At 48.9% G+C, this 14,826-nt stretch overlaps 1 long non-coding RNA gene across 5 annotated transcripts in view; it reads left to right on the plus strand.

Annotated features, from left to right (window-relative positions):
* The first annotated feature begins 4,418 nt into the window (after window positions 1-4,418).
* The window catches only part of LOC118651980, a 35,188-nt gene continuing 24,780 nt past the window's right edge, over window positions 4,419-14,826 (plus strand). Inside the window, exons 1-4 of one of the 5 annotated variants that reach the window (XR_004966389.1) lie at window positions 4,419-5,349; window positions 9,204-9,356; window positions 9,602-9,749; window positions 10,376-10,758. This is a non-coding gene — a long non-coding RNA (uncharacterized LOC118651980). Of the gene's footprint in view, window positions 5,350-8,048; window positions 8,753-9,073; window positions 9,357-9,601; window positions 9,750-10,375; window positions 10,759-14,826 lie in introns of those variants that run through there. The other 4 variants (XR_004966392.1, XR_004966387.1, XR_004966394.1 and 1 more) reach the window with 4 other exon arrangements.

Below are 14,826 nucleotides of genomic sequence, written 5' to 3' on the forward strand. Positions count from 1 at the left end.
TATAATGGATTCATGCCATATGTGGTCTTTTGTGAATGACTTTTTTCACTCAGCATAATGTTTTCAAGGTTCATCCATGTTGTAGCCTCTGTTAGCGCTTCATTTCTCTTTTGCTGAATAATTAATATTCCATTATATATACACCACAATTTGGTTACCCATTTATCACGTGGTAGACACTTGGTTTGTCTCACTTTTGGCTGTTCTCAATGATACTGCTGTATACATTAACATACAATTTTTGTATGGAAGCCTGATTTTAGTTCTTTCAGGTGTATACCTAGGGGGGTGGCATGGTAATTCTGTTTAACTTTTTGAAGAACTGCCAATTTCTTTTCCACAGTAGCTACCCCATTTTACATTACCACCAGCAAAACTTGAGGTTTCCAATTTATCTGCATCCTTCTAATACTTTTTAGTGCCTGTTTTAGTTTCATGGTAGCCATCCTAGTAAGTGTGAAGTGGTGTCTTGTTGTGGTTTTGATTTCCATTTCCTTAAGGACTAATGATGCTGAGATATTTTCAGGTGTGTATTGGTTATTTGTATGTCTTCATGGGAGACATACAAATCCTTTGTCCATCCTTTGTCCATCCAGATCCTTTGTCCATTTTTAAATTGGGTTGTTTTTTTATTATTGAGTTGGAAGTGTTCTTTACATATTCTAGATACAAATCTCATATTAGATATGTGATTTATAAATATTTCCCCCCATTCTGTGGGCTATATTATCATAGAATGAGTGGAGAAGTATTACTTCCTCTTCTATTTTTTCGAAGTTTGTGAAGGACTAGTATTAGTTCTTTTTTGAATGTTTGGTAGCATTCGTCAATCAAGTCCTCTGAGCCTGAGCTTTTCTTTGTGAGAAGTTTTTAATTAATTACTAATTATCAGATTTATTTTTTGAGTGTGATATTAAGGTAGGACTCCATAACTTAAAAAAAGATAGCAAGTTGTTCTAACACCATTTGCTAAATAATCTACTTGTTCCTACTAATTGTAAATGCCACTTCTTTTTTAAATATATTTTTATTGATTTCAGAGAGGAAGGAAGAAGGAGAGAGATAGAAACATCAATGATGAGAGAGAATCATTGATCGGCTGCCTCCTGCAAAGCCCCCTACTGGGGATTGAGCCCGCAACCCAGGCATGTGCCCTTGACTGGAATCAAACCCGGGACTTTTCAGTCTACAGGCTGATGCTCTATCCACTGAGCCGAACCAGGTAGGGCGTAAATGCCACTTCTTAAGACGATTTCGACTCTTGATTGAAACCTTACTCCTGATGAGACACAAACAGAATCTGCTTGATCAGTGGCTGTAATGTTGATGCCTTGAGAAATTATTTGTCCTGTTGGCATGTGAGGTTGGAAAACAGATTGGACCACAGATGTGTCAGTGTGGTCTGGACAGCACACAGAACCCACCAACGCGCCTACAACATTGTCCCCCAGGCTGGGAGCATGTCCTCGTATGTCTGCTGCTTAAACTCAGCAGAGATCCACACCAGCCCAGAGGCCGCCCCCAGGCTGCTGGCCTTGCTCTTGTGGCTTGGATCCCGCCTTGAGTGACTTCCTGGACTTTGGAATCAGCTTGCCCAGTTAGACCTACCCATCTTCCCTGCACCTCCCTGCATTCTCATTCTTCTCAGACCTTGGACTTGGTCCTTTAACACAAATCGAAGTGTCTACCACTCCCTCCACACTTGGGAACAGTGAGCCCTGGACTCAGCTCTTTTTCAGATCCAGGACACTGACTACAGTAATTAGCACCTCTCTTCCTGCTCCAGTACATGCCTCTGCTTATCTCCAAACCACTCATCCTGACCTCCCTGCCCTGACTCATCCCACGGTTGCTCATGATTCAGCATGAACATGCTCACTCAGTATTGACACCCAGGACATAGGACCCCGTACTTGCTTCTGGACCCCGCTCTCTCCCGAGACTGTTAGATATAATAGACATGCAGAGCCCTGGGAAAAAATGAGGAGGTTGAGAGCAAGTGTGGATGGTGCGGAGAGACCACACAGGGCCCTGTGGAACACCAACACTCCAAGGCCAGAGAGTGGAAGAGCAGCCAGTGTGGACGCTGAGGAAGAGTGGCCAGAGGCAGACCGGGGAGTGCATGGTGCCTGAGAATGCTCCAGGACGGACGCAGCAGCAGTAACACGTCCTACTGAGAGAATTCACCTAAGATGCAGATTGAAAAGTACCCATGGATTTGGCAACACAAAGGCCATTGTGACGGCAGCAAACTTCCGTGTCAATGATCTGGTAACTCGAGGCTGCCCAGTGCCCTCCAGATAAGTGGTCTCCACTCCAGCGTCACTTCTTACCACTTCCACATGCGGACCCCAGGCTCCAGCCGTGCTGAGCCACCCGCACGGACAGATGCCACAGCCTCTTGCGCCTGTGCTGTCCCTTGGCCTGGAGCCCTTTCTGACTCTCAAACTCCTGTATGTCCTTCCTGACCAGCTCAAGTACCATCTCCTCCAGGAAGCAGTCCCTGACCCCCAGGTTGGGTTAGATCAGTGGTCGGCAAACTGCGGCTCGCGAGCCACATGCGGCTCTTTGGCCCCTTGAGTGTGGCTCTTCCACAAAAAACCGACTTCTGCACACGGCCACGAAGTTTCAATCGCACTGTACGTGCGCGCCCACACGTGGTATTTTGTGGAAGAGCCACACTCAAGGGGCCAAAGAGCCGTATGTGGCTCGCGAGCTGCAGTTTGTCGACCACTGGGTTAGGTGATCCTCTCCTCTCTTCCCATTATGTTGTGTGTTGGAATAGGCAAGGTCTTCCCTGACTCGACGCCCCCAAGCCTGTCCTGTTCACCTTCGTTCCCCAGTCCTCTGGCCACTGTGTTCCCAAGTATGCGGGGCAGCAAGTCTTGGTGATGGAAGTTGGGGTGCATCCAGCTTCCCTCTGACCAGATGAGTAAACACTTGCAATCCAAACTGGCTGGCGATGATAGAGTGGCTGCGTCAGCGCCGGGAGCCACAGACGTCTCTTTGCTGTTTGGTTTCAGATAAGTCGGGTTTGCTGAGACCAGGGCCAGGAGCGTAATTCCTGGTAAACCAGTCCTTTCGGGTCATTAGGTTGCAAAATCTCCAGCACTGTCCAGGTCAGAGGCTTTTCACAGCCCTATCTGTGTCTCCCGGACCCTGGCCTCGGTCTCTTTCCCTGCTCTCCCCTCTCCCGTGGCCTTTCCCCCATTTATGCACCCATCTTTCAAGCATCTGATAACATCCAGCTGACTCATATTTGCTTCTGCATTGATTATTCTCTGCTGGATCTCTTCCTTCTCCCTCACTCCCCCACATACCCAGGCCTCCTCCTCTGCTAACGCTTACACTGTGGAAGGTAACTATTAGTTTGGCCTTTCTGGTTGGGTTAACTCCCCAAGGGAAAGGAACATTCTCTACTTTTCTTTTCTTTTCCCTGAGCTAATGCCTTACTAAACTGTACTTGCTAATTGATTTCAGGGAAAATGGATTATATTATTACTGACCAAGCGTTAGAGTGCCAGAACCTTTTCTGAGCCACTCTCAGCTTAGTTCGTAGGCGTGGGAGGGGAATGATGCAAGATTCAGCCTTAAACCCCTTCCAAACGCAGGGCTCAGGCAGCTCCTTACTTGAAAGCAAGGCGCCCCCTGGTGGAAGAATGCCGTCTCCTCAGAAAGGTTGGACACCACCACCTTTAAACCTCTTGTCCCTTTTGGAAAGCCCTTCCTGAGGTTAAAGGGTAGATTAACTCTGGTTTTTAAAACAGGTAATAACATATACTGTTTTACTCCTGATATAAAACTGGGCCCACTCATGTTATAAAATTTAGCAAATACAGCAAACAATAAAAAAAGATAAAAAGTCACCACAATCCCACCTTCCACAGGTAGCCAGCCACTGTTGTTATTCTGGTGTATTTTTGGTCTCCTATGGAAATATGTGAGCTTTGTAAAGAATCTACATACGGCTACCTATGTAATAGAGAAGTTAAAATACAAATGTAACAGGTGAGGCATAGATATACTTGTGCAATAGATGTCTCCCCCTCTTCACAGCAGCCTGGCTAAGTCCCAGGCCTTCAAGTCTTGGAGCCCCTGTTCAGCCCTGCAGCCCACCCTCACCCCACTTTTCAGCACTTCTTGATCCCCTATCCCGCTCTCATGTTGTTTGCTTCAACACATCACCTTTAATCTATTGTACAGTTTTCTTATTTCTTACTAGAAGCCCAGCGCGCAAAATCCGGCGGGCCGCCCACCCACCCGCCGCCCGATCTTGACACCCGAACCTCTCCACACAGAGCTCCAGCCACCTGGCCGAGCCTCCCCCCCCCCCCCCCCCCCCCCCCGGCCTTCTCTGGCCGCTTCAAGCCCTGCCCTCAGTCCCTTGAGTCGCCTTGGGCTGGTCCTGCCTTCTCCGGGCGCCTCCCCGCTTCTGCCCTGTCTCCAGAGCAATGCAGCGGCTCCCGGAGGAGAGCGTGGAAGCCTCCCGCCTGCTGTGCTGTGCTTGTGCTCTTTCCCCTGGCAGGTGGGCTGCTGGGCACTCAGAGTGCGAGTGGTGAGTGGCAAAGGACTGGTGAGGGGGGCGCGACGTGCTCTCACCCCGACCCTCCCAGGCACGGGCCTCCTCCGGCCGCCTCCCCGCTTCCACCCCATCTCTGGGAGCAATGCCCCGCCGCGCACGCACAGGCAGCCTCCTCCTTAGCGGTCGTGACTGTGACACTGTTAGGACCAATTAGCAATTACCTTTTTATATATAGATAGATATTTATTTGTTGTGTGTCTCCCACACCCTCAATGTCAGCTCCAAGAAGGTAGATCTTGTTAGTTCTGTTCAATGATGTTTGTGTCCCAAGTGCCTGGAGCGGTACCAAGCACACAGTATTATAATGCCACACTAACCTAAACATTCTGTGTCTTTGTTATGGGTGGGGCCACAACATTAGTAACAACGAAACAGAATTTCCGGAGGATGAGGCCCAGAAATCAGGATTTTAAAAAGATTCCCAGGTGATTCTAATGTGCAGCCAAGGTTGAGAACCACTGCTCTCGACTCTAGTCTAGAGGCAAAGAGGGCGTCATGGCTCCACCTCCCCACAAGGGGGCACCCTGAAGCAAGAGCCTAGGCTGCATTTACTGACACTTCATGAAGAGAGGAGCCAGGCTTACCAAGAATTGCTTTTTGTAAGAATCTCTTTTCTTCTTTTCAGTGCCCACGAGCAGGTCATGTTGGGACACTGGTGGCGAGCAGGGCTGTCTCTGAATGCCTTCCTCAGGGCAGCGTAGATGCCAGGCATGCCCCGCCCTGTGGCCGAGCCTGCCCCAGGTCACCGGCTGTTCTTAGCCCATCAGGTACCCTCTCCTTCCCTCACTGCAATGCCACTGGCTATCTTTCGCCCCCGCTTTGACCCAGTCCACCACCACCTTCCATCTCCATGGGGGGCAGGCCCTGGGTCTCAGGCCTCCTAGGACAGTCCTCAGGGCTGCGCACAGTTACTGGAAAACAGCTTCAAAGATATAAATAGCAGCAGTAAAGACTGTGGTCAGAGCTGTCAAACCACAGTCAACCCAACTTCTTTCTTCTGAAAACTGACTTCTGAGAAATGGTCTTCACTCCCTGAAGAGCTGGTCTGTCTCCAGCGGGGAAACTCCAGTTCCTTAAAGGTACAGGCCACCTGTGGGGCGATGGCCTCCCTTAATCCGACTTTGCCTGACTTTCCAGCAGGAAACCAATTTCATAGCCAAATTGGGCCTTTTCTGGATGTGCAATTGATGCTTAATATATTTCTTTTAAAACAAAGAAATTGCTTTAGCTGCTTGATTTTTTGGGTGATGGAAAAACATGATTGCAATCATGCTGAAATCCTTTTGTTTCTGTAAAGCTTCGATGAAATGAGCTTTATTTTTTATGCTATTCTCTTGCTCCTTGTTAAAACACCGATTCCAGGATGACCTACCTTGGGAGCACAGATTACAGAGTAATTATTATTTTGGTTCCAAATATAATACAGGCAAAAAAAAAAAAAAAAAGCACAAATGAATTTGCCTGTATTTTGGATAAACCCAGTGTTTTCCTACCAGACCTTTTAGGTCTTTTCCCTGGCTTGCTGCTCTAAGAAGTGCCACCCCCTTACTGTCAAATACTATAATTCTCCACGCTTGTGAAGAGAAAATAGTTGTGTGTGTGGTGGGGTTTTATGTGCTCTTTCATTTCACCAAAATGAGGAAGTAAACCAGGAAAGAAGACAGGAATGTAAGAACAGGAGACCCAATAGGGGAGGAAAGTGAGGGAATCCCGTAAGGATGACACCGCAGGGATGTTGCAGGATGACCGTGCGTACCAGCTGCAGAGGACAGGCCCAGGTGTGAGCAGGTCAGGGACTTTGGGAGGCAGTTCTTCAGGAAGAGGAAATGTATAAAATACCAGACGTGAGTAAGGGTCTTGAGGAGATATTTAAACAATGGGTAGAGAACTCAACGATGGATTACTGAAAAGTAAATAGAAAAACTAATAAACTAATCAGGTGAACAATTAAGAGAGTTATTAATTCAAGGAAACAAATGAGAAGTAATCATAGTTCAAGAAAGGGGAAGTAATCATAGTTTGTTACATGGCTAAGCTCTGGATGGTAACCAAAATCCTAGTAATGTAGAAACTATTATTGGTTTAAGTAGAATTATGATATAACTATACTAGAGGCCCAGTGCACAAAAATTTGTGCACTCGGGGGGGAGAGGGAGTCCCTCAGCCCGGCCTGTGCCCTCTCGCAGTCTGGGACCCCTCGGGAGATAACGACCTGCTGGCTTAGGCCTGCTCCCGGGTGGCAGAGGGCAGGCCCAATCCCTAGGTGCAGCCCCTGGTCGGGCTCAGAGCAGGGCCGATTGGGGAGTTGGGGCGCCGCCCCCTGTCATGCACAGAGCAGGGCAGATCGGGAGGTTGCGATGCCACCCTCAGTCACGCTCAGGGTACGGCCGATTGGGGGGTTGGGGCACCACCCCCTGTCACACTCAAGGCAGGGTCGATAGGGAAGTTGCGGTGCCACCCCCTGTCACACACAGAGCAGGGCCCATCAGGGGGTTGGGGCGCTGCCCCCTGTCACGCACAGAGCAGGGCCCATCAGGGGGGTTGGGGAGCTCCCCCCTGTCACTCACAGAGCAGGGCCGATCAGGGGGTTGAGGAGCTCCTCACTGTCACTCACAGAGCAGGGCCCATCAGGGGGGTTGGGGCACCGCCCCTCATCACACACAGAGCAAGGCGGATCAGGGGGTTGGGGCGCCGCCCTCTATCACCCACAGAGCAGAGCCAATCAGGGGGTTAGGGCGCTGCACCCTGTCACACACAGAGCAGGGCCGATCAGGGGGTTAGGGTGCTGCACCCTGTCACACACAGAGCCACAGGGCGATCAGGGGCTTTGGGCTCTGTCCCCTGTCACGCTGATCCCAGTGCCAGGAGGCCTCTCGGCTCCGCTGATCCCGGTGCCGGTGCCGGGAGGCATATTACCCTTTTACTATATAGAATAGAGGCCTGGTGCACGGGTGGGGGCTGGCTGGTTTGCCCTGAAGGGTGTCCTGGATCAGGGTGGGGGTCCCGCTTGGGTGCCTTGCCAGCCTGGATGAGGGGATGATGGCTGTTTGCAGCTGGTCACACACCCTTTAGGGTGGGAGTCCCGACTGGGGTGCCTGGCCAGTCTGGCTGAGGGGCTGAGGGCCGTTTTCAGGCTGGGGGTGACTGAAGCTCCCAACCGCTCCTTTTTTTCTTTTTTTTTCTTTTTTTTATTCTGGGCCAGCTTTAGCTCTGAGGCCTTGGCTGCTGAAAACAGGTTTCTGGCCTTTGTTTACCGTCTGTATTTGATACAATGTTGCGGTCCAGCTGGCTGAAGCCCAGCTGAGTAAAGCAGGTGTCTGGGGTTTTGTTTAGCTTCTATATTTGTTACATAGTTGCTTAGAGTTGCAGCTGAGAGGCCGGCAAGTCAGGCGGGGAACGTTGGAGTCCTCCGTCACTGAAGCAAGCAAGCCTCATGTTAGTTTCAAGCTGCCTGGCTGCCGGCCGCCATCTTGGCTGACAGTTAATTTGCATATTGCCCTGATTAGCCAATGGGAAGGGTAGCAGTCGTACGCTAATTACCATGTTTCTCTTTTATTAGATAGGAATTGGATGGGGTAGGAGGACAAATTTGAGTGTGGCAAGAGATGTGTGTGTGTGTGTGTGTGTGTGTGTGTGTGTGAAAGAAATCTTCACTTGTCCCATGCGAAGACAATAGATAATTTCCCAAACTGAAAATCAATAAATAGTAATCCAAGCATTTTACTTAAAGATATAGAGGCAAATAGCCAAAGAATCAGTTAAAAGAGCTAAAAGAAGTTGTCTCTGGAATTGGGAAATGGAAGAGACTAGAAACTACTGTTTTTCCCACCAGATCTTATTAAACTATTGGACTCTTTAAATTTCAACTATGTAGAAGTTCAAAAAAAGAAAGTTGACATTTATCTAATTCAAGTGGACATCTGATTTTAAGTATCTTAAATTTAATTGAAATCTTGACCAGGTCAATTAACTTGATTGAGCTCAAATGGAACTGGATTATCCTGAAAGGTTACCTATCAGGTACTCATTGAATGCACTGGTTTTCACCCTGGCTGCACCTTAGAGTCACGTGAGGAACTTCTAGAACCTGCTCAAGCCGTGTCCCACTTGGACCAATGTGATCGAATCCCCAGAGCCTCAGAGGCACCCCTCCTTCTAAAAGTACTTCAGGTGATTCTTATGTGTATCAAGATGGAGAATGACACTCCTGATAACCTGAAGAACATCATTTAAAATGTACTCTATTTTCTTTAAATGTGTTTTAAAATTTATTTCAGAGAGAGAGAGAGAGAGAGAGAGAGAGAGAGAAACATCAATGACGAGAATCATTGATCGGCTGCCCCCTGCATGCCCCCAACTGGGGATCTAGCCTAAAACCTGGCATGTGCCCTAACCGGGAATTGAACTGTGACCTCCTGGTTCATAGGTTGACGCTCAACCACTGAGCCAGGCTACCCTATTTTCTTTTTCTTAATTATATAGAGTTTTATTGGGATGACATTAGTCTACATGAACATATAGGTTACATGTGTGGATTACTAATTTACAAAATCTTCATATAGGACCATGTGCCCACCACCCAAAGTCAAATTACCCTGTTTTCTTTAAATGCCGCTTACAGGATACTTAATCTGTGGCACAGAATCTAATGAAGAGTTTGGCCCCACCTCCAGAAGAAGGAGGGGATGTGGAAGATGTAAGCGGAGGCTGACATGCAGACCCAGCATAGAAGTGGGACTGGACCAGGGCGTCCACACCGTATGGAGATGTCAAGGTCAGTGTCACTGATCCTATGGTCAGGAGAGCAGTGGCCTCCAGGGTCTCTCACAGCAGACGGGTTGCAGGGTGCAGATCCCAGATTTACTTACTTTGGCCTTTCTTTTTACATGTTTAACTACTCCTGAAAGCCAAGTGCCAGGAGATTTCCTCTTCATCAGGTGGTCAGAGTACAAGTTTGCCAGTGACCCTTAAAAACAAAAACACTTACAATCAAGTCTTCAAAACGATTGTTTTTGGCAGAGGCTGAGTGCAGGCTGATGACGGCTTTACAAATCCGCACCTCTCCTTGGGCGGGCAGCCTCTCTCCTACTAGCCTTGCAGAAGGATGACTTCATGCTTCAGCAGGTCTGCATCCTGTGTTTACAGACATTTTATGGACAAGCATAAGGTCAGCAGACACACCTCCCCACTTGACATTCCTCTTAAATCGAATGCAGAAAACAGTTGGAGGCAAGACCGAGCCAGGATATCCAGGGCCATATCAGGAAATCGAAGTCACTGTGATTACAGCCCAAGTCAAGAACAATGGCCTCACTGGGCCCCAACTCTTGGAGGGGACAGTTATGGGGTGCCCCTCTCTGAAGTACAGGATGGAAACTGGCTTGTAAGCTAAACGGAGTCCCCTCCCCACCCCCCTGCAACATAAACTCTCCTGCTTCCCTTGGCTGGCCCTCCCTACGCTGGCCCCCCTTGTGCTGCCCCCCCCCCCCCTCCGGGCTGGCCCTGGGGTCAGGACGGAGAGATAACAGCAGTGTTGCCAGTGCTCTGTGCATGATCATTGCGGAGGTGTTTGCAGGAAGGACTTCAGGTAGTTACAAGAAGAATCAGAGTCCAAGGTAGAAGGCCTGTACCAGGACAGGACTGGGTTAAACACCTACAGGGCAAAAGGGACTCCGGAGAAATGCCAGGAAGGCTGCTGGGAGGCGGTAGAAGGTGGAGGTGATGGTGGTGCCAAGTGCCCCCCCCCTCCCTTCTCCACTTCTTTATCCTCCTTCATTCAACCCTCCCTTCCAGGCTCTGCTTCTTGGAAAACACACGGAGGCCAGGTGAGCCTGGAGTGCTCCAGGAGGAACGCACACCTCTGGCCTCGTGGGAGCGGCTATCGCAACGTGCAGCGGGCGGGGTGGGACACACACGCTTCCCCACGTGGCGGCGGGATCCACGGCCCGCAGACTGGGAAGAGGTTCGCCTTGCGGTTGGAGTACCCGGTGTGAGGGGGGAGCAGCGGGCTATGATGCGCTGAGCTCAGAGAGGCTGCTTTGCAAAGCCTTGGCCTCAGGAGGAGGTTAAAATGCAGCGGTGACGTCAGCAGAGCAGAGGAAGGCACGGTCCGCATCTGGGTGTTCAGCCTGGGCTGCCTCTCCGAAGCGGCCATCGAACGTGGAGAGTTGCAGCCGGTAAGTCATAAGCACGCCCTCAAGAGCGTGTCTAACCAAATAGGGATCAGAGTTTCTTGAGTCAGGGTTTTATACCAACCGCGGTCACCCACATGGCCAATTCCTGTGAATTTCAAGGGATATTAGAAGAGGTAGGGCTGAGAACTGTAAACTGACTCATTTAATTCGCTCCATGAGCAGCACCTGTAACAGCAGCCGAATGGCAGACAAGTGAAGATGAGACCTTGGGGAGAAGGGGGTTAACAGTGTGGTCTGTGCAGGGCAGAGGGAGGACAGCAGCAGCTGAGCTCTGACCTCCTCTAGGAGAGGCACGCTGCCCTCTGCCCGCGGGCTGTGGGATTGGCAAGTCAGGCTGGGTGGCTGTATGGCACTGGGAAAGTCAAGGGGCAGGGTGCTGAGGGCCTCAGTCCTTTCTGTATTGTAAAGGCTCAAGGTGTAGGTTCCTCTCAGCGGTTCTCAACCTGTGGGTCGCGACCCCTTTGACGGTCGAACGACCCTTTCACAGGGGTCGCCTAAGACCATCCTGCATATCAGATATTTACATTACGATTCATAACAGTAGCAACATTACAGTTATGAAGTAGCAACGAACATAATTTTATGGCTGGGTCACAACACGAGGAACTGTATTTAAAGGGCCGGAAGGTTGAGAACCACTGCCTCAGATCATCTCTGGGCAGGTCTCTCCCCTTTCCCTTCGGAACCCCGCGGTTTAAAAGCAGAAGTTGGAACCCTCACATATTGCTGGTGGGAACGCTAAATAGTACAACCTCTGTGGAAAACAGCTTGCGGTTCCTCAAAATGTTAAGCATAGAACTACCATCGGACCCAGTAATTCCAGTCCTAGGACTATACCTAAGAAAACTGAAAATGTACATTCATACAAATGCCTTGTAAAAGAACGTACATGGCAGCATTATTCATCATATCCAAAAAGTGCAAACAGCCCAAAGGTCCATCAGCAGATGAATGGCCAAAGTGTGGTCTAGCCATACGGTGGAGTATGACTCAGCCATAGAAAAGGAATGTAGTACTGACACATGCTACGACATGGATAAACATTGAAACATTAGGCTAAGTGAAAGAAGACAGACACAAAAAGCCACTTACTGTACAATTCCATTTGTATGAAATGTCCAGAAAAGGCAGATTCGTAGAGACAGAAAGCAGATTAGTGGTTGCCAGGGGCTGGGAGCAGGGGAATTGGAGTGACTGCCTCATGGATATGGGGTTTCTTTTTGAGGTGAAGGAAATGTCTGGAATTAGAAAATGGTGATGGTGACACAATATTTTACATATACTAAAAACCACTGACTTATAACTTTAAAATACTTAAAATGGTGAGTTTAATCCAAAAATTGCAAAAAACGGTGGAAGAAAAAACATTAAAAAGATAAGCGTTTTGTTTTGTTTTTTTACAAAGTTGCTATAAAAATAATACCAAGCAAATTTATTTAAGTAATATTTTTAATTTCCAAGAACTTTTACCACAGGAAGATTTTTAGTGGCTGGAGACCTTTCCAAATCTGAGGTATTAATATTTACTTTAAAGTTTTATCCTAGTTTCTTCTTTTTTGCTGCTTCCTTGGGAATATTCTTTCTGCTGAGTTTGTTACCTCTCCCATGTAATTACGGTTTCCTTTCAGTGTTTGGTGACCCTTGGAGATTAGTTCATTGTTACTGATGAGGGTCTCCATCAGTATTTCTTAATTCTGGCTGCTGATTAGAATCACCAGGGAATGCTGTAACCAGCATGTAGACCAACTACATCAGAATGTCAGGGAGGTGAGAGGCCCGGGCATTGGCGCAGAGCTCCCCCAAGTGGAGCTATGGGTGAATGGAGTTGACCGCTACTAATTTCGATGAAACGATGTGCAGGCTCCAGCCAAGTTTGAGCCTGTTTCCTAGTAGGAACTCTTACCTTAGGGCAGTGGTTGGCAAACTGCGGCTCGCGAGCCACATGCGGCTCTTTGGCCCCTTGAGTGTGGCTCTTCCATGAAATACCACGTGCAATTCAAACTTCGTGGCCCATGCGCAGTTTGCCGACCAGGGCCTTAGGGGATTGTGGGGCCCCAAGAAACATTACTGATTGTGATGGCCCAGGAAAGTCTACTTTGTGTGCCTGTGGAGGACCAGGGAGCTCTAGGTAATTGTGGTCACCCAGGATACTCAGCTTTAGTTGATTGTAGGGGACCAGGGAATTCTAAATTAGGCGAGTATAAACCCAGGAAATGCTATCCTATATAATAAAGAGGTAATATACAAATTGACCATCACACAAGATGGCCACCCCCATGTGGCCACAAGATGGCCGGCAGGGGAGGGCAGTTAGGGGTGACCAGGTCAGCAGGGGAGGGCAGTTGGGAGCTACTGGGCCAGCAGGGGAGGGCAGTTGGGGGCTACTGGGCCAACAGGGGAGGGCAGTTGGGGGTGATTGGGCCAGCAGGGGGGCAGTTAGGCGTTGATCAGGCTGGCAGGGGAGTGGTTAGGGGTGATCAGCTGGCAGGCAGAAGTGGTTAGGGGCAGTCAGGCAGGCGAATGGTTGGGAGCCAGCAGTCCTGGATTGTGAGAGGGATGTTTGACATCCCCCGAGGGATCCCAGATTGGAGAGGGTGCAGGCTGGGCTGAGGGACACCCTCCTCCCCCAGTGCATGAATTTTGTGCACCGGGCTTCTAGTTTTAGATAATTGTGGGACCAGAAAACTACACCTTAGGTGACTGTTGGGGTTCAAGACACTCTACCTTAGGAGACTGTGAGGGCCATGAATCTCAACTTAAGTGATTATGGGTTCAGGAATCAACTTGATGTGCGTTTGGGGACCAGGAAACTCTAGCTTAGCTAATTTGGAGACCCATGAAAGTCTACCTTGTGTGCTTGTTTGGGTTTGAGGGACTCTAGCTTAGATGATTGTAGAGTGTATGTGTTGGGAGGGGGAGCACCAGGACACTCTATCTAAGGTTATTGTGACCCCAGAAACCCAACCTTAGATGATTTGTGCCCAGGAAACTTCACTTTAGGTGACTGTGTACCTGGGAAAGTCTACCTTAGGTGATTAGGGGGGGTGGGGAGGAGTATGTAACTCTACCAAAGGTGATTGTGGGCATAGGAAGCTCTATCTTAGGTAACTGGGGTCTTATGAATCATGACCTTATGTGACTGTGGGAGCCCAGGAAACTATTAGGTGATTTGGGGTGTGAAGAATTTCTCACTTACCTAATTGTGGGAAGCCAGGAAACTACCAGTAAGTAATTTTGGTTGTCCAGGAAACTTGACCTAGGTGATTGTGGGGCCAAAATACCCTACCATAGATGATTGTAGGGGATCTGAAAAATCTACCTTAGATGAATATGAGGGTCCAGGAATCCCTGCATTAGGTAATTAAGGGAACCCAGGGAACTTGACTTTAGGTGATTATGGGCCCAGGAATTCTATCTTAGGTTATTGTGGGGTTCAAAGATAGTCTAATTTGGCTATTGGGGGGTGCTTAGGGATTTATTACTCATGTGCCTGCGGGGGCCCAGGAAACTGTAGCTGAGGGAACTGTGCAGACACATGAATCTTGACAGTTTATCATGGGGGGTAGGTGGGAATCTCGATCTGAGGTGATGTGGAGGTCAGGATTGTTTTCCTTAGTTAGGTGGGTCAGGGATCTCAACTTTTGGAGATTGAGAAGCTGGGCTTTGGGTGATTATGGGGACTCTGGAAACTCGAGCTTAGCTGAATATGGGGCTAGGTAAGTCGTCCTTATATGTCTGGGGGAGGGGGGAGGCAGGGACTTTAGCTTAGGTAACTGTGGGGGCCTAGGAAACAATACCTAAGGTGATTGTGGGCTCAGAACACTTGACTTCAGGTGGTTTGGGGCCCAGAAGACTTGACCTTAGGTGTTAGTGGGCCCAGGAAATTTGACCATAGATGAATGTGGAGTCTCCAGAAATAATACCTTAGGTAATTGAGGGCACTGAGGAAACTATCATAGCTGATTGTGGAGGCAGAAGGCACTACTATAGATGATTTTGGGCCCAGAAACTCTTCATTAGGTGATTGGGGGCCCAGGAAACTTAGGCAAT

This window comes from Myotis myotis, unplaced genomic scaffold (assembly GCF_014108235.1).
Source record: "Myotis myotis isolate mMyoMyo1 unplaced genomic scaffold, mMyoMyo1.p scaffold_m19_p_1, whole genome shotgun sequence".
NCBI lineage: Eukaryota > Metazoa > Chordata > Mammalia > Chiroptera > Vespertilionidae > Myotis > Myotis myotis.